The sequence below is a fragment of the Emydura macquarii genome, unplaced genomic scaffold (assembly GCF_026122565.2).
Source record: "Emydura macquarii macquarii isolate MOO-44397 ecotype Brisbane River unplaced genomic scaffold, CSIRO-AGI_Emac_v2 contig_1876, whole genome shotgun sequence".
NCBI lineage: Eukaryota > Metazoa > Chordata > Testudines > Chelidae > Emydura > Emydura macquarii.
This window is the reverse complement of record NW_027132013.1, coordinates 28,386,363-28,413,809: the sequence shown is the minus strand read 5'-3', so window position 1 is coordinate 28,413,809 and position 27,447 is coordinate 28,386,363. Positions and strand designations below refer to the sequence as shown.

The 27,447-nt window shown below is 45.4% G+C and overlaps 1 protein-coding gene and 1 non-coding gene across 2 annotated transcripts in view; both read left to right on the top strand.

The window, feature by feature from the left end:
- SPRED1 (sprouty related EVH1 domain containing 1) overlaps positions 1 to 27,447 on the top strand; it is a 95,142-nt gene that overhangs the window by 20,592 nt on the left and 47,103 nt on the right. The gene's annotated exons all lie outside the window — the stretch shown is intronic.
- Positions 22,191 to 22,274, top strand: LOC137159742 (U4 spliceosomal RNA). The gene has a single exon (XR_010921726.1). It is a non-coding gene; the product is annotated as a U4 spliceosomal RNA (small nuclear RNA).

Genomic DNA, 27,447 nt, shown 5'->3' with positions numbered 1-27,447 from the left:
CTTGGGGTAAGAGAATATTTAACAGCTTCACTTTTACATAATACAGTTCAAAAAAAGCAAAAGGAAATTACACATTTTTTGTTATTGTAGCAGTAGGTATCAGATCAAGCAAAATCTAATGTTCTTCTTCGAGGGCTTGCTCATGTCGATTCCAAGCAGGTGTGCACGTGCTGCATGCATGATCGTCGGAAGGTTTTTCCCCCAGTGGTACCCGTCGGGTCAGTGCAGGCATCCCCTGGAGTGGTGCCCTCATGGCGCCGTATATAGGGCCCTGCCAACCCGCCACACCTACAGTTCCTTCTTACCGTCAGTAATGGTTATCAGAGCTTCCTCGTGTTGCGTTCACAAGCATCCCTCTAGCATAGTGGTTCATGTTAGTTTAAAACAAATTAAAATTAGTTGTTAGAAAGTTGTAGTTTAGAATTATTTAGGGGTGTTCCTCCCCGTTCATGGTATTCCCCTTCCTGGGGCCCCAAGGTTTCAAGCCCTATGGATCTTGCCATAAGCCTGTGCCCAAGGGCGACCAACACGATTCTTGTTTGAAGTGCTTAGGGGAGTCGCATCAAATCAACCAAAGCAAGATCTGTAAAGGGTTTCGCCCCAGGAGCAGAAAAGAAAGGAGTGCTAGGCTCAAGCAGTTCCTGATGGAGGTGGCTCTCTGACCACAGGCCCTGGACCTGCCACCCAGTGCTTCAGTCCGCAGTGCCCTGGCATCGATTCGAGACTTGGTATCAAAAAAGAGCTCGGCCCTTAGGGAATCCTGGCACCGCTCACCAGCATACAAAGCAGTGTGGCACCGATCTCATTCACCGGTGCCATGCAAGAAGCAAAGGATAGGTTGAGGCTGCTCTCCTACGGTGTGCACTGCAGGAAAGGACGCTTTTATACTGCGCCCCCTGTCACGCCAGACCAAGGAGCTCCCAGGGCAGTCTGCACTGACCCTGCAGGAGCCCGTGAATCCAGAACGCAAGGACTCTCCAGTGAGGGATAGCAAGTTGGAGGAGCTGGACCTCCCCTCCACGCCGGACACCGTCAAGGCGGCAAGGGACTTGATCGCCATGATTGCCCATCAGTCCATGGCCTCAGCAAGAGCTGACCCAAGACCTCTGGCAGGGCGGTGCTGTCTAGAGGCAAGCCAGCAATGATGCAGCACCAGTCGCCTTCGCCACGGCACTGGTCCCTGTCGCATCAGGGGCAATCACCTTCACCACAGCACCGGTCACCTGAATGGCACAGCTCTCCTGAACCACGGCATCGATCGGCTTCACCACGGCACCATTCACTGGCGAATCAGCACCACATGTTACCACCCCAGCATCGATCCCTTGAGTACCAGCCGTCATCTCAGCACTGGTTTTCTGAGCGCTGACACCACTCATCCATGTACTCATCCACTGCCATGGTCGCCAAGGGTGGATTCCCTGTCCTCAGACTCAGATGGGGGGGGTCGTATCCCCTCAGGTATAGCAGATGCAGGTCAGGGAGGTACTGCCCTGCAGAGGACAAGGGGCAGGGACTGCCCATGGGGACATGGCCGATTCAAAGGCAAATGCCCCAACAATGGCCCTTCTGGACTCCATAAGCGTATCATCAGGCCCAGGGGATGCAGGCGAGAGGCCCTTACTTGGTTGTATCAGAGACCCGAACGTCCCACGCCTCAGAACGCAGAGCCCCTCCCAGTACCAAGGTCCATGATTGCAGGGAGAAGGAGCCTGCAGCGACGGCCAGTGAAGGGCATGGTGCCTGAAGGAGACGTGGAGGAGCCAGACAGGGAGGATCGGGATCAGGGTATACTGGAGGCTGGTGTCAGGCTGAGAGCCTCATCGTCCTCTTCCCCAGACGAAGCAGCGGCAGGCTCATCAACCACACGTGGTCCCGATGGACAGCGGAGCTCATCAGGGGCTTCTGAGACGGGTGACTCAGAACTTGGGATTGCAGGTAGAGGAGGTGAAAGAGTCAGTGGATCCGATGGTGGATATCCTGACTCCAGAAGGGCCCTCAAAAGTAGCCTTGCCACTGATTAAGACCATTCAAACCACAACAAAGACCTTGTGGCAGAGTCCTGCCTCAATTCCCCTGACAGCGAGGCGCATAGAGAGGAAGTACTTTGCACCCTCCAAGGGGTATGAACACTTGTTCACACACCCTCAGCCAGGTCGCTCGTGGTTTTAGCGGCAAATGAGAAGGAAAGGCAAGGGCGGCAGGGCCTAACACCGAAGTCCAAGAAGTCCAAAAGTCTGGACTTGTTCGGAAGAAAGGTCTACTCCACGGGGGGGGCTCCAGCTGTGGATCGCCAATCAGCAGGCAATCCTCAGCAGGTATAACCTCAACTCACGGGAGGCAATGTTTAAAGTTTAAAGACCTTCTCCTACCTGACTCCAAGTCCGAATATGGTGCCATGGTAGATGAAGGCAAGGCGGTGGCCCAGATTTTGCTGCAGGCTGCGCTTGATGCGGTGGACTTGGCGACACTCGCCATGGCGTCTGGGTTAGCAGTGAGGCGTAGCTCCTGGTTACAGGCATCAGGCCTCCCGCCAGAAGTTCAGTCCACAATTCAGGACTTGCCTTTCGAAGGAGGGGGTCTGTTTTCGGCGCAAACTGACTCGAAGCTCCATAGTCTCAAGGATTCAAGGGCGGTAGAAATAGCAGACGTAAAATCCCTAACCAGGGCAGAGGCTCGGGCAAACAATCCCCAGGGCCAAAACAGAACTTTTCAGGCAACGCCTGAGAATGGCACTCCAGCTCAGTACCTGGATCCTCATCCTCCCTTCCTGGACCAGCTATTCCATTTCTACCAGGCCTGGGCCCATATAATATCGGACAAATGGGTCCTACGTACAGTAGAGCTGGGATGCTCCTTCTTCTTCCCCACCCTCCCACTCCCCTTTCCCATCCTTCTTCAGGGACCCCTCTCACGAGCAACTTCTCATGCAGGAAGTGTATCAACTGCTGCACGCCGGGACAGTGGAGGGGAAAGGTGTTTTACTCCAGATACTTTCTGATCCCCAAGGCAAAAGGGGGACTCAGACCTATCCTGGACCTGCGGAAGCTCAACAAGTTCATAAAGAAGCTGAAATTTCGCATTGTTTCCCTTGCCTCCATCATTCTCTCTCTCTCTGGATCCGGGGGACTGGTATGCTGCCCTCAAACTAAAAGACGCCTACTTCCATATTTCAGTATTCCCCCCTCATAGGAGGTTCTTCAGATTCATAGTGGGGCATGCATGTTACCAGTTCACAGCCATCCCATTCGGCCGCTCATTGGCTCTGAGGGTCTTCACCTAATGCATGGCTGTCATTGCAGCTTTCCTGAGAAGGAACCACGTTCAGATGTACCTTTACCTGGATAATTGGTTAGTCGGGGGGGGGGCATTTCAGGAAGCAACTGTGGGCCCATGTTGAGCTGGTGGGATTGACTTTCGCCAAGTTAGGCTTCAGTTGAACACGAGCAAGTCCGCACTGGAGCCGGTACAGAGAATAGAGTTAACTGGAGCAGTTCTGGGCCCAGGCCAGGATGCTGCTCCCAGAGGCTCATTTTCAGACCATGGGTGCATTGATAAGGGGCCCTGGAAGGTTTCCCACTACCGCAGCTCGGAGTTGTCTCACCCTTCTAGGCCGCGCATGGCCTCATGAGCCTTCGTGGTCAGACATGCGAGGCTGAGACTCAGACCTTTCCAGTTGTGGCTCGCATCAGTGTATCGTCCCTACAGGGACAAACTGGACAAGGTGGTCTCCATTCTGCGCCAAGTGCTGGAATCCCTGTGGTGGTGACTAGACCCACACGGAGGTTTGCAGGGGAGTCCCATTTTCTGCTTTGCCACTGTCGGTGGTGCTGGCCACAGATGCCTCAGCTCTGAGGTGTTTGGCACACCTTGGTTCGCTCATAACGCGAGGTCTGTGGTCCGCAGACGAGTTGTCGCTCCATATAAATTTTCAGTAACTTCAGGGGGTCCAGCTGGCATGCCAGGCTTTTCTGCCTCAACTCCAGGGGACAGTCGTATCGGTGATGACAGACAACACCACACCAATGTTCTATATAAACGGGCAGGGTGGAGCACACTCCTCTCTCTTGTGCAGAGAAGCCATCAGCCTGTGAGACTTCTGCATAGTCCACTATATCCACCTGGAGCCGTCATACCTGCCTAGAGTTCAGAACAAACTAGCGGATCACCTCCAGCTGCTCCTTCACCACTCATGAGTGGTCTCTCTGCCCAAATATAGCAAAAGACATTTTCTGAAAATGGGGGTCTTCCCAAGTAGACCTCTTTGTGATGTGCTCCAGCAAGAAGTGTCATTTGATTCTACTTTTACCTGAACCACAGCCTAGGTTCTTTAGCGGATGCATTCCTTCTCCCATGGGGCCAGTTCATGTCATATGCCTTCTCACCGTTCCCTCTTATTCACAAGGTCCTTCTGAAAATCAGGAGAGACAGGTCCTCGCTCATCCTCATAGCCCCAGGTTGGCCCAGGCAGCACTGGTTGCTGCAGCTGTTCATAGACACCCTGATCACTCTGCCTCTGGTCCCACACGTCATCACTTAGAACCAGCTCCACCACCCCAACCTGGGCTTGCTCTACCTCACAGCGTGGAGCATGCATAGTTGAGCTCTAGCGAGGCCATGCACTCACAGTAGGTGCAGGAGGTCCTCCTTGGTAGCTGCCCCTTATCCTGGACTATCAATGGGTGTTCTCTATGCACTTGTATATGCATACGATGATCCTATGTTTCTCATTTCTGCCTCTGCATCTGACGAAGTGAGCTGAGCCTCATGAAAGCTTACGCCTGCTAAAATTAAATCTTAGTCTTTAAAGTGCCACAAAACTCTTGTTGTTTTTAATGGTATAACTGTTTCATTATATACTTTCTGTATAGCATGAGACCATTATTTTTCATTTACTTTACATCAGTCTTTAAGTAGGTTTTTAAACATGGTTACTATTTTGTTATCCTATAAAATTGCTTAATTGGTGCACCAGTACTGCAAACTTTCAAGCATGTGTGGAAATCCACATATGTGACCAGACTTTGCATGTAAGTAAAGCTTTGCAGATACTTCAGTATTGGCAGAAATATGGCTCAAGTTGATACTGACACTAGACAGAGGAGTTTCTACTACATGACTTCTTAATACAGTCACTCAGTATGTCTGTGTAACATTTATATTGTTCATATTAAAATGCCTGCTTTGCAGGAATATGGAACCTACTTACCCTCAAAAGATAGTATACCAGAGCCCAACATTAACACTTACAATTTCAGATTCCTGAGACACACCAGGTGAATGAGGTAATATCTTTTATTGGGCCAGCTTCTGTTGGTGGAAGAAACAAGCTTTTGAGCTCCACAGAGCTCTTCTTTCAAATAAATCATCAGGGATCCTCACCTTAAATAATGGACTCCTTGTAAGGGAGGAATTCCAGGAAATCTTGTAGTGTGCCTGTGTTTTTCTTAATATTTAAAATAGATTTTTTAAAAGGTCACCTAAAAGAGCAAATAGATACAGATGGAGCAAATATGAAGAATTACAATCAATAATAAATTAATAAAGTTCATAGAAGAGGGATTAAGGTCTTCAGTGCCAGAGTAGTTAATATTAAACCTTTATAAAATTTGAAATGTATTGTACAAGATGAATTAACAGGCTTGTAAGTACATAGAGTAGAAGTATTGGTATAGTTAATGAAGATGGCAGTTTAAAGAACTATTGGTTTCAGTACTCTTCACAGTGGATACTTTTCTAAGAAAAGTTTTTTGTCATCACTTGTACCTTTGAGGCTATTCTTGAAAGGCCAACCTGCTATTTTATTTTTATTTTTTTAATTCTTGATTTGGTGATACACGTTACATAATTTCTTTTAATATAAGTGACAGAAAAATGCTTCAACAAGCATCAACCTGCAGGGCTCTTTAGACAGAGCACATTAATTTGGTGTGTATTAACTCATTTGAAAATAGTAGCTGGTGGAAGTTCTGAATATAAAACAAGTAGAGCCAGATTTAATATTTACTTCTGTTGCAGAAAGCTATGTAAAGTGGTAGATTTGAGTCTTACAGCTGGAAAAAATTGTGTTTGGGCCTTAATGTAGAGAGAGCTTTGCTACTGTTTTCTTTTACCCTCCTAAATCATTGCAGGATAGCAAAATGTGAAACGTCAATATTTTGACAACAAAAATATAGCATGTAGTGTGTATGTGGTTTTAATAATCTGTTTTTTGGTAGCCACTAACATGAACATTATGTCATTGTATTTGCATATTTCCTTATTGAATGAAAAATGAAACATCAGAAGTTTAATGCTGTGTATATGGTGGTAATTAATTTGTTTATTACTAAAATAACTCCGTTCCAGTCTTGTTCCTGGTGAATTCATGAGAAGTTTTAGTATTTGCTTAGAGTGGGACATTAGGGAGTCACTGTTAATAAACGTATGTAGCACTAGATAAACTATTTGTAATCTACAAAATGCAGGCTTGAGATACTTTTGGTGATATGTTTGTACAGTTCCCAGTACAATGGGGCTTCAATTCTAGTTAGAGCCTCTGAGTGTTACCATAATGCATACATTAAATAACTTGCAAGCTATCAAAGAAATGGTGATCTCTGTTGAAAATGAAAGCGAGGTATACAGGCTAGATTTGCTAATATTTAGATGTCTGGGATACATTTTTCACTTGATCTGCTTGGAATCAACAGTTACCCTGCAACTCAGTTGTCACCAGACTGATGGATAAACTATTCTCACAATGATCAGAATGTCTGTATTTTCTGTTACAAATTTTCTCCCCTTCCCACCTTTTCCTTCTGGATCCAATTTTGTTTCCTCCTTCTGTATTTTAGAGTCACACAAAAGAAGTTGAATTTTTGTGCAACAGCTGGATCCCAATTTATGTAATGTACTCTAGCAAAGAATATTAATGGGGAAAAATGATAGAATCCTCTTCTGAGATGAAGAAACTGTATGTGCAGTTTATGGTAGCACACTATTCAACAGTTGATTGTTCCTGTCACTTCACATCTAAAAAGCCAGCCTTCTATATAGGGAAGACTTGAGGCTCTTAATGTTTCAGATTCTCATCTCTCCCCTGGCCCAGGAAGAGCTTCTGAATTCAGGGACTGTAGACAATCCAATAGGTCATATTATTGTGCGTCTCTTCATCTAAGAACAGATTTCTTACATTAGTGGATACTTTCCCCACTTCATAGCCCCACACTATCAACTTCTGTGGCATTTAAACCCAAAATGTGTTTCAGGTAATCAGTAAAGCACATCTTCAAATGCAGCCAAAGATTAGCTACCGATGAAAACAAACTATGTTAATATAGACTCATAGACTTTAGGGTCAGAAGGGACCATTATGATCATCTAGGCTGACCTGCTGAACAACACAGGCCACAGAACCTCACCCACCCACTTCTATAATAGACCCCATACCTATGACTCAGTTGGTTTAAAGTCTTCAAGGTACAGAGAATCCACCAGCAAGTGACCCATGCCCCATCTGCAGAGGAAGGCAAAAAGAACCCAAGGTCTCTGCCAGTATGCCCGGGGGGGGGGAATCCTTCCCGACCCCAAATATGGCGATGAGCCAAACCCTGAGCATGTGAGCAAGACTCACCAGCCAGACACCCAGAAAGAATTCTCTGTGGTAATTCAGAACCCACCCCATCTACTATTCCATCACAGGTCATTGTGCATATTTACCGCTAGTAGTCCAAGATCAGTTAATTGCCAAATTAGGCTGTCCCATCATACCATCCCCTCCATAAACTTATCAAACTCAGTCTTGAAGCTAGGTAGGATTTTTGCACCCACTGATCCCCTCGGAAGGCTGTTCCAGAATTTCACTCCTCTATGGTTAGAAACCTTCGTATAATTTCAAGTCTAAACTTGCGGATGACCAGTTTATATCCATTAGTTCTTGTGTCCACATTGGTGCTGAACTTAAATAATTCCTCTCCCTCCCTGGTATTTATCCCTCTGATGTATTTATAGAGAGCAATCATATCTCCCTTCAGCCTTCTTTTGGTTAGGCTGAACAAGCCAATCTCTTTGAGTCTCCTTTCATAAGACAGGTTTTCCATTCCTCAGTTCAGCCCTTCTCTGCACCTATTCCAGTTTGAATTCATCTTTCTTAACCATGGGAGACCCGAACTGCACACACTTCCAGCTGAGTTCTCACCAGCGCCTTGTATAATGGTACTAACACCTCCCTATCTCTACTGGAAATACCAATACGCCCAGGTCCTTCTCCTCCTTTGTCACTTCCAACTGATGTGTCCCCAGTTTATAGCAAAAAAATTTATTAGTCCCTAAATGCATGACCTTGCATTTTGCACAATTAAATTTCATCCCATTTCCACTATTGGATTTCATCCTGTTTCTATTACTTCTGTTTACAAGGTCATCCAGATTTTCTTGTGTGATATGCCAGTCTTTCTCTGTATTAGCAATATCTTCCAACTTTGTGTCATCTGCAAACTTTATTAGCGCACTCTTACTTTTTGGGCCAAGGTCAGTAATACAAAGGTTAAATAAGATTGGTCCCAAGACCGATCCCTGAGGACTCCACTAATAACCTCCCTCCAGCCTGACAATTCACCTTTCAGTATGATCCATTGTCATCTCCCCTTTAACCAGTTCCTTATCCACTTTTCAATGTTCATATTAATCCCTATCTTTTCCAATTTAACTAATAATTCCTCATGTGAAACTGTATCAAATGCCTTACTGAAATCTAGGTAAATTAGATCCACTGCACTCCCTTTGTCTAAAAAATCTGTTATCTTCTCAAAGAAGGAGATCAGGTTAGTCTGGCACGATCTACCTTTGGTAGTATTGGGAGCAATGGGTGAGAATTATGTTTGTACTAACAGCTGAAAGCCCATACTATCCCGCTGGTGTGGTGGCATTTGGGTCAAATAATCCACCATCTGTGTAGTCCTCCTCATATGATCAATGAAATATTTGCCTGCAAATTAGCATTAAAGTAAGTGTGGTGAATGAGTTATCTCTGGTATCACAATGGTCTAGGACTCTTGGTATGGCATAAATACATCCCTTACCATAGCCATACACTACTCAGATGCAATTCAAAAAGTCAAAATGTCTGATAACTTTATAAATAGACAATAACTGCGAATCCCAGTGATGGTTGAATCTGGTGGTATTCTAAACAAAAAGATCACAACATGGTTGTAGCTGTTTCCATTACTTCACACTGACTTATCAGACCTTGTAGGCTTCAGAGTGACAATCCTAGAATCTTATTATAGAAATTTAGGGCACAAGGGACCTTGAGAGGTCCAGTCCAGCCACCTGCACTGTGGCAGGGCCAAGTAAAAACAGGGTTACTTACCAGTAACTGTTGTTCTTCGAGATGTGTTGCTCATATCCATTCCCATATAGGTGTGTGTGCACTCCGTGCACAGTTTCCCGGAACTTTTTTGCCCTTAGCAGTCCCGGTAGGCTCGGCTCAGGCGCCCCCTGGAGTCCCGCGCCCATGTTGCGGTACATAGGGCACTGCCGACCCCACCAGCCCCCAGTCCCTTCTTTCTGCCGACTCCGACAGTGGGGACGGAGGGTGGGTGTGGAATGGATATGAGCAACACATCTCGAAGAACAACAGTTACTGGTAAGTAACCCTGTGTTCTATCTTTGAGTGATTGCTCATATCCATTCCCATATAGGTGACTAAATAGCCATACCTGGAGGTGGGTAGGAGTTAGCATTGCGCCGCCCTTGCCAGGACGGCTCTGCCAAACCCCGCGTCCTCTCTCGCCTGCTGTACGATGGCGTAGTGGGACGTAAAGGTGTGAACTGACGACCAGGTCGCTGCTCTGCAGATGTCCTGCAGGGGCACTCTTCCCAGGAAGGCCGCCGATGAGGCCTGGGCCCTGGTCGAGTGCACTGTTACAGCCCCTGGAAGCGGTACCTTTGCCTGCTCATAACAGGTTTTGATGCAGGCGGTGATCCAGGTGGAGATGCACTTGGTGGAGACAGGTGAGCCTTTCATCCGATCCGCTACTGCTACGAACAGCTGCGTCGACTTCCGGAAGGACTTGGTCCTCTCGAGATAGAAGGCCAAGGCTCATCTGACATCCAGGGAGTGCCATCTCCGCTCCTCCTCCGAGCCGTGTGGTTTGGGAAAAAACACAGGGAGGAAGATATCCTGGTTATAGTGAAACTGGGACACCACCTTCGGTAGGAAGGCCGGTTGGGGTCTCAGTCGGACCTTATCTTTGTAAAAAACCATATAGGGAGTCTCTGAGGTTAAGGCCCTTATCTCAGAGACCCTTCTGGCTGATGTAATGGCCACTAGGAAGGACACCTTCCAAGAGAGTACGAGCAATGGGCATGTCGCCAAGGGCTCGAAGGGGGGTCCTGTCAGCATGGTGAGGACCAGGTTCAAGTCCCAGGGAGGCACCGGGTCACGGACCTGGGGATATAGCCTCTCCACCCCCTTAAGGAACCTAGATGACATGGGGTGTGAAAACAGGGATCTGCCCTCCATCGGCTGGTGGAAGGCCGAGATGGCCGCCAGGTGTACCCTGAGAGAGGCCAGGGCTAAGCCCTGCAGCTTCAGGTGTAGGAAGTACTCCAAAATCGCCTGTATTGGCGAGGGGCTCGGTAGGATACCCCGGGACTGAGCCCAACATGTAAACCGCTTCCACTTGGCTCGGTACACCACCTGGGTGGAAGGTTTCCTGCTGCTAAGCAGGACCTGCTGCACCTGAATGGAGCAGGTTCTCTCCCCCTCCGTTAACCACAGAGTCTCCACACTGTCAGGTGGAGGGAGTCCATGTCCGAGTGGAGCAGGCGACCCTGGTCCTGGGAGAGCAGGTCGTGACGCCTCGGAAGCGGCAGGGGCGTGGCTATGGACAGGTCCAGCAATATGCTGAACCAGTGCTGTCTTGGCCAAGCTGGGGCGATCAGTATGATGTCTGCCTTGTCTTTCTTGATTTTCAAGAGGACTCTGGATAGCAAGGGGACAGGGGGAAAAGCATACATGAGGGCACCCGTCCATTCTATCAGGAACCTATCGGAAACGGAGCCCGGTTCGTACCCTCGGAGTGAGCAGAACCTCGGGCATTTCCTGTTCCAGGCCGATGCAAACAGGTCCAGATGGGGTACCCCCCACCTGGGGAAGATGGAATTTACCACCTCCTGGTGTAGTGACCAATCATGCCGGGGGAGGAACGATCTGCTGAGGCGGTCCGCCTCGTCATTCCTGACCCCCGGGAGGTGAGAGGCAGATCTGTGGAAGTCATGCCTCACTGCCAGGTCCCCGAGCAATGTGGCCTCCTGGCACAGGGCCGAGGAGTGTGCTCCCCCCTGCCTGTTCATATAGAACATGGCTGCTGTATTGTCCGTTAGGACCTGTACCACTCTGCCCCGGAGGAAGACCTTGCAAGCGAGGCGGACTGCTCTGAGTTCCCTGACATTGATATGCAGGGACATCTCAAATGGTGACCAGCGCCCTTGGGTACTGAGGTTGCCAGTGATGTGCACTCCCCACCCCACATCGGAGGCATCGGTGATCAAGGTCACCGACGGTACCACCTCCCTGAAGGGAACTCCCTTCAACACCTCCCTCAGGTCCTTCCACCAAAGTAGGGAAGCCAGTATTGGAGTGGGTAAAGTGACTATCCTGTTGAGAGGATGTCTGATTGGGGCATACACTGAGGCTAACCACATCTGAAGGGGCCTGAGTCTGAGGCGAGCTAACCGCACCACATACGTGCAGGCTGCCATGTGTCCCAACAGCTGAAGGCATCGCCTGGCTGTCGTCGTGGGGGACCTGTGAAGGTCGTCTATCAAGGCAGCCATTGCCTCGAAGCAGGGCCTCAGGAGGTAGGCTTTGGCCTGGGTGGCATCTAAGGTGGCCCCAATGAACTCTATGCGCTGCACCGGGGTGAGAATGGACTTCTGCTCGTTGATGAGCAGACCCAGGTCGGTGCATGCTGCGAACATGAGTTCCAGGCTGTTCCTGACATGGGTCCTGGACCTGCCCCGCATCAGCCAATTATCCAGGTATGGGAATATCTGGACTCCCTTGCGGCGCAGATGCGCTGCCACCACCACCATACATTTCGTAAAAACCCTGGGGGCAGGCGAAAGACCAAATGGCAGGGCTGTAAATTGGTAGTGGACACCAGCTACCATGAACCTTAGGAACCTTCTGTGTCCTGGTAGGATGGAAATATGAAAATATGCGTCCTTGAGATCGAGGGCTGCATACCAGTCCCCTGGGTCTAGGGTAGGAATGATAGAGGCTAGGGAGACCATCCGAAACTTGAGGCGTCTGATAAACTTGTTCAGACAGCGGAGATCTAGAATGGGCCTCAGGCCCCCCCTTGGCCTTGGGGATTAAAAAATACCGGAGTAAAACTCTTGTCCCCTTTCCCCTGGAGGAACTTCCTCCACCGCTCCCAGCTGAAGGAGGGAGCAGACTTCCTGAGTGAGGAGGTGCTTGTGCGATGGGTCCCTGGAGAGGGACTGGACCGGAGGGGAATCCGGGGGGAAGGCCGTGAGCTGTAGGGCATAGCCCCTGCGGACTATACCAAGAACCCATTGGTCCGAAGTGACACTTTGCCAGTGGGCGTAATATGGCCGCAATCTGTGGGCAAAGGGTCGGTTGAGAGGCAGGGGGCAAGTAAGAGTACCACCCCCTTGCGCACCGTCAAAAATTTTTTATTATTTTGGCCCTTATTCGAGCCTTGGGTCCCCGCCGAAGACCCCGAATGGTTACGGCGATTAGGGCCTCGGAACCTCTCCCGACCCCTCCTGGGTTGAGCGGGTCTGGGGGGCTGCCTCGGAAGTGGTTGAGGCTGCCGCTGGGCCTGAGGCCGAGACTGTCGCCTTGAGGCCTGAGGGGTGTAAATCCCCAGGGAGCGCAGCATGGCCCTCGAATCTTTGAGGGCATGCAGCTTGTCATCAGTTCTGTCCGAGAAAAGTCCAGCTCCATCGAAGGGAAGATCCTGGATGGTGCGCTGGGCTTCCTGGGACAGACCCGAAGACTGGAGCCACGAGGCCCTCCTCATGGTGGTGGCCGATGCAATGGCCCGACTAGCAGCATCCACCGCGTCGCTGGAGGAGTTGAGGGCTGCTCCTGCCACTGCAGTCCCTTCCTCTATCACCGCCATGAAATCCGCGGTCTTGTCCTGGGGCAGGACCTGCGGAAGAACCTCGGTGAGCCTCTGCAGCGAGGACCATAGGTTGAGGTTGTACCTCCCTAGGAGCGCCTGATGGTTGGCGATCCTCATCTGCAGAGATGCCGTTGTATAGACCTTCTGGCCGAAAAGGTCCAGTTTCTTGGCCTCCTTATTCTTTGGGGTGTTGGCCTGACCCCCTTGTCTCTCTCTCTGGTTGACCGCGTCCACCACCAGAGAACACGGTGCAGGATGAATGTATAAGTACTCCAGCCCCTCCAAGGGGATGGAGTACTTCTTCTCGGCTCCCTTGGCAGTGGGAGGAACCGAGGCCGGAGTCTGCCAGAGGGACTTGGCCACCTTGAGCACCCTCTCGTGGATAGGGAGGGCTACCCTAGATGGGCCTACCATTCCCGAGGCTCCGAATAGGGGATCCTCCTCCTCAGAGAGCTCCTTGAGATCTAACCCCAGGTTGCCTGCAACTCTTCTGAGCATGTCCTGGTGAGCTCTGTAATCTGGCCACGGAGGTCTTGCGACCCCAGGAGGTGACATCGTCCGGGGATGAGGAGGAGGACTGAGGAATGGGCCCCGTGGAGGGGCCTTCCTCCGGATCAGATCCCTCATCCGAGGGATGATCCTTCCCCAGGTGGGACGCTGGAGGAGGTGGTGGCGGCGGCGCCGCAGATGACTGAAGCAAAGCCGTCGCCTGTCCCACCTGCGTACCCCAGGGGCCCCAATAAGGCCACTGGCAAGGTCCCTGGGGCCATGCTGGAGCTGGCATCGGTGCTGAGTGGGCTACCTGGTGCCGTGATCTGGAGCCAGATCTGCTGGAGCGGCGTTTGCTCCTGGTCTTGGGGGAGCGGCTCCTAGAAGCTGATGACGACAGCGAGTGTCGGTGCTGTCATGAGTGGTGTCGGCGCGGAGAGGAGCTGCTTGAGCCCGAGCGTCTCCTGCCCCGGGACGATTTCCGACGATGCTTGCCCCCTGGAGATCGGGAGCGGTGCCGTCGGTGCCGGCGAGAGGATCGGGACCGGGATCGGTCCCGACCTGAGGAGCGGGACCGACTGCGGGATGGACTACGCGTCGGTGCCCAATGTGTCGGTGCCGAGGACGCCGGTGCCGGAGGCAGCGGTGCCATGGTGGGCGATGGTGCGGCTGGCGGTGCCATGGACGGCGGTGGTGAGGCTGGCGGTGCCATGGACGGCGGTGCCGATGACATTGGCTGTGCCGTCGTGGAGGGCACCAGGATCCGCGCCGGACTGGGTGCTGGGAATCGAGACCGGTGCTGAGGGCTGCGGTGCCGAGCCGGGCTATCGACGGAGGATGGAATCGTCATCCCCTGTGAGCTCCTCGACCTTCCACGGTACCGCGGTGTCGAGGAGCTGGACTCGGTACCAGAGCTGGGAGGGGAGCCCGCGCTCTCAACCCTCCTCAACCGTCTGGGGGGAGACTTCGACTCCTGTCTCCTCCACCCACCGGGTCCACCCATTGCGGGCTTACCCTGAGACGCAGGTCCCATCCTCGGCCGAGGGTGGGACGGAGGCGTGGGCAGGCCCATGAGGGCGCGTGCCGCGGCGAACGCCTCCGGCGTCGACGGTCCCTGCAAGGGCTCTGCCCCACTCCGGGGAGTTGGGGAGGGCTCCTTGTGCGGAGATGCCGGTGCCGGAGTAGTCTCGATGGCACGTGGCTGGGGCATCTCCGGACTCCCCTGGTGCTGGATCGGCGGTGCGGAGGAGTCCCGGTACGCTGTCTCCCTGCGGCGCTTCGGTGCCGGCCCCTTGGTGGACAATGTCGGTTCCGGTAGAGCGCTCCGCACCGAGGAGACGCTCGGTGCCGCAGATGACCTCGCTGGTTCGGAGACTGGACGAAGAGCGGACTCCATCAAGATAGCCTTCAGCCGCGCCTCTCTCTCCTTCTGGGTCCGCGGCTTGAAGGCTCTACAAATCTTACACTTGTCCCTGCAGTGCTGCTCCCCAAGGCATCGGAGGCAGCGTGAGTGAGGGTCACTCACAGGGACTAGCTTAGCACAATCGGTGCAGGGCTTGAAACCGGTTGAGCCAGGCATGGCCCAACGTGGAGAATAAACCCCTGAGGGTTTCTTAAACTATCCATCTAACCCATACTAATTGAATGACAAAAAACTATTAAGGGTTTGCAACTTGCAAGCAAGAGGCAAAGTTCCAACAACCGTCAACGGGCGGAAAGAAGGAACTGGGGGCCGGTGGGGTCGGCAGTGCCTTATGTACCGCGACATGGGCGCGGGACTCCAGGGGGCGCCTGAGCCGACCCTACCGGGACTGCTAAGGGCAAAAACGTTCCGGGAAACTGTGAACGGAGCGCACACACACCTATATGGGAATGGATATGAGCAATCACTCGAAGATAGAATCTAGTTTATCCCTGACCACTGTTTATCTAATCTGTTCGTAAAAGCCTCCAGTAATGGATATTCCACAACCTCCTTTGGAAAACTGTTCCAGTGCTTAACCAACTACCAGTTAGAAAGATTTTTCCTAATATTTTACCTTACTGCAGTTTAAGACCATTGCTGCTTGATCCCTGTCCTCTTTCTAACAGTCCTTAACATATTTGAAGACTTATCAGGTCCCACCTCAGTCTTCATTTCTCAAGACTAAAACAAATGGGGCATGCTAACTTTTCTTCATAGATTAGGTTTTCTAAACCTTTTTTGGACTTTCTCTGGTTTGTCCATATATTTCCTAAAATGTGGCATCCAGAATTCCAGCTGAGACCTCACCAGTACAAGTAAAGCAGGACAATTACTTCCCATGTCTGCCTAATGATACTATTTTTAATACACCTCAGAATATTTGCCTTTTTTGCTATTGCAAGTCACATGGCTGATTCATATTCAATTTATGATCTACTGTAACCCACAGATCCTTTTCAGCAATGCTACCCACCTAACCATTCATTCCCCATTTTTTAGTTGTGCATTTTAATTTTTTTCCTTCTAAGTAAAGTGCTTTGCATTTATTTTTTATTGACTTTCATCTTGTTGATTTCCGATAATTCACTAATTTGTCAAGGCCATTTTGAATCTACTCCTGTCTTTCAAAGTGCTTGCAGTCTCCCCCAGGCTTTGTGTCATCCATAAATTTTATAAGCATACTTGCCACTCCATTATCCAAGTCATTAATGAAAATATTCAATAGTACCAAACCAGGACAGACCTCTGCAGGACCCCACTGGATATGCCCTCCCACTTTGACAGCAAACCATTGATAACTACGCTTTGAGTATGGTCTCTCAACCAATTATGCATCCACGTTGTAGTAATTTAATCTAAACCACATCTCCCTAATTTACTTATGAGCATATCATGTGGGACTGTGTCAAAAGCCTTACTAAAATCAAGGTGAATTCTGTCTCTTACTTCCCCGATATCCACTAAGCCAGTAACTCTGTCAAAGAAGGAAATTAAGTTGGTTTGGTATGACTTATTTTTGACAAATCCATGCTGGATATTCCTGGTAACTTCTTATCCTCTAGATGCTTATAAATGGATTATTTAATAATTTGTTCCAGTATCTTTTGAGGTATCAAAGTTAGACTGACTGGTCTGTAATTTCTTGGGTCCAATTTGTTCCTCTTTTTAAATGTAGGTAACTATGTTTTCCCTTCTCCAGTCCTGTGGGACCTCACCCCATTCCCCCATGAGTTATATGGATGAGTTTTGTGTCTAGGGAACATTCCATAGCTATTCTTCCTTCCCTTTGAAGAATGGTGACTTTCTGAGGTTTCCTCCACTGTACTCGAAGTGGATCTTTTGGGAAGCAAAAATAGAGTTGTAAAATCTGACCTGGCTTCCTAAATCGGTATGAAAAATTTTGTGACTGTAAATTTACAATATGCTTATGTGATTGTTACTAGAGGTTTTGGAGGGTCATCCTTAGAACACTCCACTTCAAGTAATACACACTTGACATTTGTTCTGGTCTTAGCTCCAAAGATGCTTAATAAAAAATGATGGTGGCAGCGTTGCTTCTGATAGTAAACCAGTTTTTTATGACTTCCACTTTCCTCAATGACTGGATTATTTGGGCATTACAACTAGCAGCATACAGCTAGGGTTTCTTGGACATTTTCTGAAATACAGAAGAATGGTTGTTCACCTAATATCAAAATTGATCTACAGGGGTTTAATATTAGTCCCACACTTACTTTCTATAATCATTTCTATCCTCTTTTATGTGGAAAAAAGAGGAGGCAATCTGCAAGAGTAAATATGCATAAAAACCTCTTTGGGCTGTTGTACCCTGTTTGGGATTCTAATTCCTTGGTCTTAATTTTTACCATCTACAGCAGTTAGGAATTTAAATATGCAGAATGACAATCTGGATGGTGTTTCTCATCTTCCTGTACACAAGGTCCCTACTTTTATAACTCTTACAGATTTTTTTCAAGACGCAATCAAAATTCACTTGAAGATGCAATTTCTCTAGGTTATGGCAGCCACATAGATCTGAGAAGACAGATCATGGAGAGGGATATCTACTTCCACTGCTTGAATAAGGTCACTTAGTTTTGTAAATATTATGTATGAGAAGTAGAAATGTAATAACAGGTTGGGTTGATTTTAAACCATGATTTAAGTAAACTGTTTTAATCTTGTTTGGCATTTGTGCTTTTTAGTTATTTTCCTAAAGAGAGGTTGATTTTTTTCATTGACTGGTAACCATTAAAACATGTTGATTTGTAACTAAATATAGCCTTCGCACTAAATTTGGCACTTTTTTACTAACCAGGAGAATGCCCTATAGCTAGACATATTTATTTAAACAATATATGTATTTATAGCTTAACATTCAGATTGTTAATTTTTACATTTTTTGTTGTTACAAATGGTGAATGGATGCATTTCTTACTGAAAAGATGAGGATTAATTTTTTACTTGTGATTTTTGTCAAGCTATATTTGGTTGGAATTTCAAATTCAGTTAGTACACAAAAACAGGATTTTTTTATAAATTAAACTATCTTAAATGCTTGGATACATAAGAAATTATCAAAACATATTTTGCATTTAAAACTATCCAATTTACTAAAGAAAGGAAGTATTCTCTGTTAGTGAATTGAACTGCTTGTTTTTGGTCACCACATCCTTCAGAGTTTTGAACTAATGGATCTCATCCTCTCACCCCTATTTTTTATTCTTAGATTGGAAGAGGAAGACCAGTTTTTCTGCTTTTTCAGCTCCCAATTGGTTGTTTAATTTTTCATGAACTAGTCATTAAACTGAACTAGTTGAGTAAACTGGAACAAGTTGAATAAACTGAAAAGAAGAAAATATTCTCTCAGCACTTGCAGAAGAAACTTCTGCTTTCAAAAGCTACTTTGTTGAAGTGCTAAACTCAGTTCCTGTTGCTTAGCCAGTAACTTCCACCGGCTCAGTAATTAGACTGTGTTTAAAACTTGGCAGCAAATAGGTAGTGCTTATTTTTTTTTTAATTTTAATGATTTTAATATATTATAATTTTAGACAACATAAATTGTCATAATTTCATATAGGTTTATATTTTTAAAACCTGTTTTTATTTAAATAAATTCAGTTTAGATCATAGATATTTTTTTTTTACTTTTAAAAATTAATTGATTTTTATCCACCCCATTTAAGACACAATCTGAATAGAAAACTAGTTAAACATTTCTTAGAATTTGTTGCTAGTTTTTAGGTTGTCTAATAAAACTGTAACTTAAATGTAGTTACAGTAAGAAACTCCTTAGTTTTCCTAAAAATACAAAAGTCCAATTCCTCTTAAAGGGTAGGTGAGGTTTCACCTCTTATACTGGTGGTAATCATGATTTTTACTCTTGCTGACTTGGATACATCTACCTACTAAACAAAACAGCTACCTAATTTGGAGTTTGCATTCTCTCATGCTGAGCCCACTTCCTTGAACAGACTGCTTGACCCTGCATGCCATGTAGCTTCACTTGCTTCCTTTTACATCTTTCCTCAGAACTTCTTCTTTCAGCTAAATTGTAGTATAATCTTTTTTTTAAAAGTTCAAAGAGGAAGCAGGAAGATGAAGGCATAACAAACCATTTCATGATCTCTGTTTTTAACACTTTGTTTAGTACTTTGCTGTTGTCAAAATAAGGATATGTAAAAATGTATACAGTGGATCCCTCTAGCAAATGCTGGATGATTATGCTAACTAATATTGTAGACATGCAAGTTCAGAATAATACACACTCAGGCTTCATGGATGTAACCTTTGTTCAAGAAGAAAATATCTCCTGGAAGACATTATTGCATAATTAATTGTGCACTTCTTTTGCACAACTGATGAGGGAGTTCTCAACTTTTTCTTGACATTGTTTGGCTGCTGCTGGACTACATGGACCAGTAGCTAATAATGTTCCATTACTGTTAATTCTTTTGAATTAAGAGGCATATACTTACTATTTTGTTGTATATTGTTTTCATGCATGCACACATACTTGCCACATAGAATCATAGAATATTAGAGTTGGAAGGGACCTCAGGAGGTCATCTAGTCCAACCCCCTGCTCAAAGCAGGACTAACCTCAGCTATATCATCCCAACCAGGACTTTGTCAAGCCTCAGCTTAAAAACCTCTAAGGATGGAGATTCCACCACCTCCCTAGGTAACCTATTCCAGTGCTTCACCACCCTCCTAGTAAAAAACTTTTTCCTAATGTCCAACCTAGACCTCCCGCCCTGCAACTTGAGACCGTTGCTCCTTGTTCTGTCATCTGCCACCACTGAGAACAGCCTAGCTCCATCCTCCCTGGAACCCCCTTTCAGGTAAAGGCCGCTATCAAATCCCCCCTCACTCTTCTCTTTTGCAGACTAAACAAGCCCAGTTCCCTCAGCCTCTCCTCATAAGTCCTGTGCTCCAGCCCCCTAATCATTTTTGTTGCCCTCCGCTGCACTCTCTCCAACTTGTCCACATCCTTTTTGTAGTGGGGGGCCCAAAACTGGACACAATATTCTAAATGCGGCCTCACCAATGCCGAATAGAGGGGAATAATCACTTCCCGTGACCTGCTGGCAATGCCCATCCTAATGCAGCCCAATATGCCATTAGCCTTCTTGACAACCAGGGCACACTGCTGACTCATATCCAGCTTTTTATCCACCGTTACCCCCAGGTCCCTTTCTGCAGAGCTGCTGCCCAGTTCGTTGGTCCCCAGTCTATAGCTGTGCATGGGATTCTTCCTTCCTAAGTGGAGGACTCTGCACTTATCTTTGTTGAACCTCATTAGATTTCTTTTGGCCCAATCCTCCAGTTTGTTTAGGTCACTCTGTATCCTATCCCTACCTTGCAGGGTATCTACCACTCCCCCCAGCTTAGTGTCATCCGCAAACTTGCTGAGGGTGCAATCTACCCCGTCCTCCAGATCATACATAAAGATGTTGAACATAACCGGCCCCAGGATCGACCCCTGGGGAACTCCGCTTGTGACCGGTTGCCAGCTAGACATGGAGCCATTGATCACTACTCGTTGAGCCCTATGCTCTAGCCAGTTCTCTATCCATTTTACTTCCATAACTTGGTCCTTCTGAATGATGATAGCTTGGTAGTGATTGGAAACAAAGTTGCCTAGCCACACTCAGGAGTTAAAGTTAAGTGATAGCTGTCAAAGGCTCTTCTCGTGATATCCTGCCAGTGTTCCTCAACTCTCTGAATTAAGAGGGAGTATTGACAGCATAGTTGTCACCATTTCCCTTCAATCACAAGCATTTGAGACTGCCAAGTACAATGCTAATTATGACTGGAATTGTAGAAATATAAATCATAAAGTTGCACATAGCTACTTAAAAATCACATTTGTAATCCTTACTGACTTTACCTTTATTCTCACCAGTGACCAACTGCAAACATAAAGGGTAATCTAAAGTAAAGGTAAACTAAAGTAATCCTTCACCATACAGTTTCTCCCTTTTAAAGACTGTTGGCATAGAAACTGTGCATTTTCTTTTAGTTAGTCTGTATGTCTCATTATAGTCCCTCTCTACTGAAAGGTATGCAGTTGTGAAAACAGCTGAACAGCTAATGCAAATCAGTATAGGGAGCCTTGCATGCTCATAAATGTGTGGCTTCTCTTTAATCACTGAGTGGAGGATCTAAAATTGGTATGTAGATTTCATAGGGTTTTTTAAGTTATATCAAAATTGGAATCTAACTTGGATACTAGCCATTTATATATTTGTTTCTTGCAATCTATCATTAGATTTTCTTTTCAAACAACAAAAAGTCATTCTTTTGTTCTGAAACTGGTAAACGTATTTACTAATACAAATATCCAAAATAATAATATCTTTCTTTTAAATGGCTTGAGCGAAACTCTTAAATACTGCGTTTCATTTTCAGAGCAAATTTATATAACCAAGTTATCTCTTTCTAGAAGTCAATCTTTATAATGCAGATGTTGACACAAACTTAGCTGTAATAGTACTATCAGGTACAACAATACCTATACATTTTGTTCAGCATATTTTTATAATACATAATACTACTTATACATAAAGTTCATAACCCATTTAGAGATTGAAATTAACATTTAAAAAATGGTTTTCTGCTTTATTTAGTTATGTATTTGCTCAGAACTGCTTGGTGTTCATGTGTTTCTGCCTACATTTCCCACTCAACCCATGTTGGAAGAGAAACAAAGAATTATATGGACTTTGTAAACACACAAAAAGGTAGGAAAGTAGGTTTAAACTAAAGGTAGGAACTATCTATCTTAATTCTGTGCTTCTCTACTCCATATGGAACTGTTTCAGTTAAGAGTAAGCTTATTGAATTTAGGTGTAATTGAAGGATTGAGGGCTAGACCTTCATTTTGCCTTCGGGAGAAAGGATGGTGGAATTTGACAATGGCTCTTCAGTTGGGCTAGCTAAATATGCCAGACACTGTGGAAGGAGCTGCCACAGAGCGCTAGAGGCACTCTGTGATTTAAAGACCACTTGTGTATTCTAGATGTGACCTGTCCCTATTGTATTTCTGGCTTTAGAGCTTCACAATCCATGCAAGGAGGTGGATCTGGAATGTTGCACAGTGGCAGTATCGTAGCCAATGAGGTTAATCCGAGGCGCGATTATTGCTAATTGAAAACTTTTCCATAGTTCCCGGAACCCCATTGTGCTAGGTGCTGGACAAAGACAATAAAAGGAAGCTCCCTACTACAAAAAGCTTACGATCTAAATAAAAGACAAGAGACGACATGTCTACAGACTGAGAGATAGGAGTACAAAGAAACAATAAGAGTATTGGTCAGTATGATAGGCAGTGGTCTCAGCGCATCAGAGACCTCTAGCCACTGTTGAAGGTTATGAGATTTTTGGGTTTAAGGCATCACAGCAAAGGAGGCTGTGAAGATGATGAAGAAGTAGCTTTGTGGATGTTCACAGAGAATTTGTCTCAAGTGTGAGGGGCAGCAAGGGCGAAAGCAGAAAGGTATTTTGTTTGAAAACAAATGGAGGATGGCATGATTTCTTAGCAGCCATGCTTCCACATAAGAAACTTGACTATAATCTACTTAGTTATTTTAGGTATGCCAGTCTCATTTGATTTGTCAAGAATTAATCAGCAAGTCATTTTGTTCCAAACATGTTCACATCTATTAATAGAAACTCAGGGTGCACATTGAGGGTGATATTCTGCCATCCTTAACCAGTGGTCTTATTGCACTTACATACCCTGAAGATGCCAAGTTACTAAAGGGATAGGGTCTATATAAATATCTAGGATGGCAAAATCTGGCCTTGAGAAAAGAAATAATTGTAAATGAGTGAAATTTAGCTTGTTCAGATACAAATACTAACTGAAAATTGTTTATATTAAAACAATATTTTACCATAAATTATAACCAGTGCTATTTCAGAGAGAACAAAAGCCACTGCTGACTCTAAACTTTATTTTTGCATTTTTATAAAATGTTGCAGACTTGTTTCCTTCGGGGCTGGGTGTTGTCTGACTACATTTTTGTAAAAAGTGTCAGATCACCTAAGATTCAGTCAAGTCTGCCTTAGGATAAATACCTCTATTTGTCCTAGGCTTGGTGAATTGGCTGAAAAAGTTACAAAGCCTGTCTTCCTTGTAATTGTTGGTGTTTTCAGACTTCTTTTTTGATGCTAGACAAAATATTAAACTATTCTAATACTGTTTTTATTTAAAAGATCTTGTAAAACTTTCTTTGGGTTTTCTTGTCATTTTCCAAACATTCTGGTGTAGGCACCTCACAAGTGGCAATATGGTCTCTGCCCGCAAAAGTGTACAGAAAGGTAGATGAGATAAGAGGCAAAGGTTGCAATAAGGTGGGCTTTTTTTCTCCTCAATAACAAATAGTATTACAGACACAACTGGTAGCCCATGCAATATTTATGGTTGTCCAGCACTTTCCATTGTAAGACCCTGTTCTCTCAGTTGCTTATAACTTTGGCAAACTTTACCTGTTTGAGCTGAAGTTTCCCATACGAGACGTCTGCCTTCAGGCTTTTTTAAGTTTCAGCTACAACAACTCGACTGTTTTTCAAGAATGAGGTTAGGAAATAATACATTGTATGCCCACGTTCCACATGATAGAATATCTGTTTTTTAGTGTTTTTTTTTTAATTAGGAATTATATCCAAAGCTGCAACTATGTTAATGGTGTTCTGCTTAAAACATATAAACTATACTAAGTACTCTTTTAAAAAAAAAAAAAAAAAAACCCTGGATGTTCCAAATTACTCATCCAAAATTAGTGGACAGTTTTGAGAATTTTGGCCTTAATCTCTTTGTGCCTCAATTTTCCAACTGGTAAATGAGGATAATAGTACCACCTAATCTCACAAGGGTGTTGTGAAGATAAGTTAACTGCTCATGAGAGTAACATAGAACCACCTCAGAAAAAATGAATAACTTTGTATTCAGTACTAGGTTTGGGTGTTAACTAAAGTCTGGATCAGAGCAATACATTGAATGTGGATGATAAAAAATAAATATTCAATAACCATTCGCTGAATGAGAAGGGTTCTATGGGGGAAAACAATATGTGATTAAAGACTGTATCAAGAGAGGAGCTGAATTAAAGTCCTGTGAACAACCTTAATACTAGTATTTCTTAACTTTTGTTTAATTTTGCAACCTTAATGTTCTTTTTAGCATAGTTTTTGGTTGTAATATACATCCTGATGGTTGTTTCTTGTTACAGGTTCTTATTTGTTGGTAAACAATATTGCTAATCTTAGGACATCAAATATCATGGGTCGGACCCCGCAAAGCTGATGAGATTGGCCCCCAAAATGAGATTTAAAAGATCATCAGATCATAGTTTTTAGTCTTTTTGACTTTCCTCTACACTCCTCTGCCAATGTGTGTGATAATTTTAAGTTGAAAAGTCAACCTTTAATGCACATAGAAATGCATGCCTCTCCTTGGCTGCTCAAATGGGGACTCCACTTATCCTTCTCCTCACTCCTTAAATGTGAGAATTACTATCCATTTCCTAACACTGTCTTGAGTCTCTCCCCTCTTAGTTTATTTCCTTCGATTTAAAAAAAAGGGCTGGATGGTAAACAGTTTGAGAACCACTGACCTAATTAATGCATAAGGATTCATACTCACTCTTAGAATTCATTATGTTTTAGGGTTGATGAGTTCCATATACATATAAAGAACTTATTCATATAAGCGATAATGTCACAGTAAAAATAATATGGGATTGGTTTAGCTTTTTGCAAAAAGTAACACTTCCCTGACACCCTCTATCTACCCCTTCCCTCTTCTCTCCCCCCCCATACATGTTGTCTGAGACTGGACAGCACTCCCCTCTCTTCTCTCGTGCCTCCTCCTGCAATCACTAAATCCACCTCCAACTCCCTAAGTTGCCTTCTGACCCTCACTCTCCATATCCACCTTCACAGTTTCTCTGCTGCTCCACACAGTCCCTGTGTCCTGCCTAGCTCTTTGAACCAGAGTGGAAATCATTTTGCCTGTGGGCATGGCTTCAACCTCACTGAAAACAGTGGGAGGTTGTAGCCAACTTTTATTAAGGATAGCCTCACTTCCACATGCAGACTGTAGGGCAATGATGGCCATTGTGCTGGTGTGGGCCCCATTGACAGTAATTGGAAATGATGGCTATTTTGCATAATAGAACATTTTTTAGTTCATCTTTTCATGAGACAAGTTTCAAAAAAAAATTGTGAGAATTGGTTACATACATTCTTCCCTGCTTCCAGGCTTCATAACAGGAAGTGGGTTTTAGGAAGGCTTTGAACTGGGTGCAGCATGTAGCTAGGTGAACAAATTCACAGAGGACATTAGAAATATAACAAACAGAAAAAGACTCTGCTTCTAACATAAACACGTGTCTCTATAGTACATTCGCCATTGTAGTTACTTCTGTGTCCTAAATGATGAGGTTTTTTCGCTTTTTTTAAAAAAAAATTTTTAATCTCTTGCTGGAGGTGGCTTCTGAGTGTATTCAAGTAATTCAACCTTCTGAATGGTTACCTTTTTAAACAAGCTTTGTGGGGAAGAGTAATAATAGTAACTGTTAAAACCATCTTGCCACACACACACAATCAAGTACTGCATAAGGAACAGTTTTTATTAAAAGGACACTATATCAAAATATTTTTCATATTTCTTAAATGCCTAGTTGCTGTCTATAATCATCTCTTGAATTCAAATCAGTTTCATATAAATTCTCCCTTTATCATGCACTCTCATGGTGTTCTCTTGTAGAGTATCCTGTAATAACTGGGCTTCTAATACAGTAAGTGGGAGGTTCAGAGCAGAAGAGCACTAACATATTTTTATACAAATGATACCAAATGTACATATCTTTCAAATAAGGAAAACCTAGGTTTAGTGATCTTGCTCTGCTTCCTTTCAAGGAATCATTATTAATAAAATTCAATAAAACTTTATATAAGTATGTTGCACTGCACTGTCTGCTTATTCCATTCCCAGAACCCAGTCATTCATGCCTCAGAGCTCTCAAACGATGTGTTTGGAGTAAGATCTCCTTTCCTGGTGTCTGATTTATTAAGATGCAACACAACAAACAGTTCTCTTTTTCTTGCTAAATGAAAACAATTTCTTCACTGGTCAGCAGTTTCACAATTAGTCCTTCTCTTCTACACTCCAAGCTGAGTCCTTTCTGCCCCAACGTGTGGGGCTCTCCAGCCCCAAGACCTTAAATAATGAAGCAGTCATCCACTTCCGTGTTGCCCAGCTACAACATTTGGAGCTGTTTCCTGTTCTTATTATCTGGTCTTCCTCTTAGGCCCTTTATCCCAACCCTTCCTCAGCTTTCTTTCTGTACTCCTATCTAGGAATCCTTGGAACTTGTCGAGCTCATGGACTCCATTTCCCGGGCTTGATTGCTGTCCAGAGCCCTACTTCCCCAGGTCTTGCCAAGACTGGTCTCTCTTGCCTCTTCTGTAGCAGGGGTTTTGCTTTCATCCTGCAATCACATGATTCTCCTCTGGCTTGGTCTACACTTAAATTTTGCCATCATAGCTTTGTCAGTGTGTCTGGCAGGGGGGAGGCGATCACATCCCTAACCAACATAGCTAGGCCAGCAAAAGGCCTTGGGAAGATGCAGCTAACCTGACAAAAGTCTGTTTGCTGGTATAACGTTGTTTGGAGTCCTGGTTTAAGCTACACCAGTAAAAGAACCTTTTTGCTGTTATAAGCGGCATCTGCACTAGGGGGGTTTGCCTGTATACAGTAGTTACACTTCCTAGTGGAGACAGAGACTCAGTCATGTCCTCCATCTGGGGGCTGCTACCCCTCAAAATCCCATTTTCAAAGGACTACATGCCCAAAGCAAACATTCCATTCCACACGTGCTCAAAGGACTAGAGCACCCTGTTACAAATGCAGATGTTCACTCAACCTAAACAGTAGATTTATCTGACTTTATTTTGGTGTTAGTACAATAGGCTTTATGCAATCCCTACATTTTTATCCGGTTTCTAATATATATACATACAGGGCAGGGAAGCCTTTCTCTTTGCAATGATAAAGTGCTCTCCTGTTTGGATATCAGATACTGTAAGTGGCAGAAAAGTAGCTCTTGCAAAGTCTCTCCCAAAGAGCAGCTAAAAGCATTTTATATTGCCCTCCCCCAACAAAAAACCCAATTTTTTTAAATAGGCTTGCAAAGCACCAACCTGACAGAGAGAGTGTGGATCCACGAAGAGGTCACTCTGAGCTGCCTCCCTAGAGCATGGTGGGTTTTTTTCATATGGTGGTTCGGTAGTTGGCACATGGACTTTTATAATATAAAAGTTTCTTTTCTCTCCTCT